Here is a 242-nt window from a genome sequence, read left to right as displayed (position 1 = left end):
GTTGCATTACCGGTTTGGATGTGCATGTTAGGATTTTTTTCTATCTCTTTGGCTTACCACTCTGATGGCTAGTTCTGCATATCATTATACCTTTTACATTAGTGTTTGTTGGAAGGCTGGGGTCGACAGGAATAATATGCAGATGTGTATTGAATATAAATATTCGATAAATAGGCAGCCCTTCTGGTCTCATAGGCAGTTGGTGTTATTGCGGCGAACTGGATAATGATTTTGCCAGATTC

This window comes from Penaeus monodon, chromosome 19 (genome assembly GCF_015228065.2).
Source record: "Penaeus monodon isolate SGIC_2016 chromosome 19, NSTDA_Pmon_1, whole genome shotgun sequence".
Lineage (NCBI taxonomy): Eukaryota > Metazoa > Arthropoda > Malacostraca > Decapoda > Penaeidae > Penaeus > Penaeus monodon.
The sequence above is the reverse complement of the archived record's forward strand: the minus strand, read 5'-3'. Positions refer to the sequence as shown.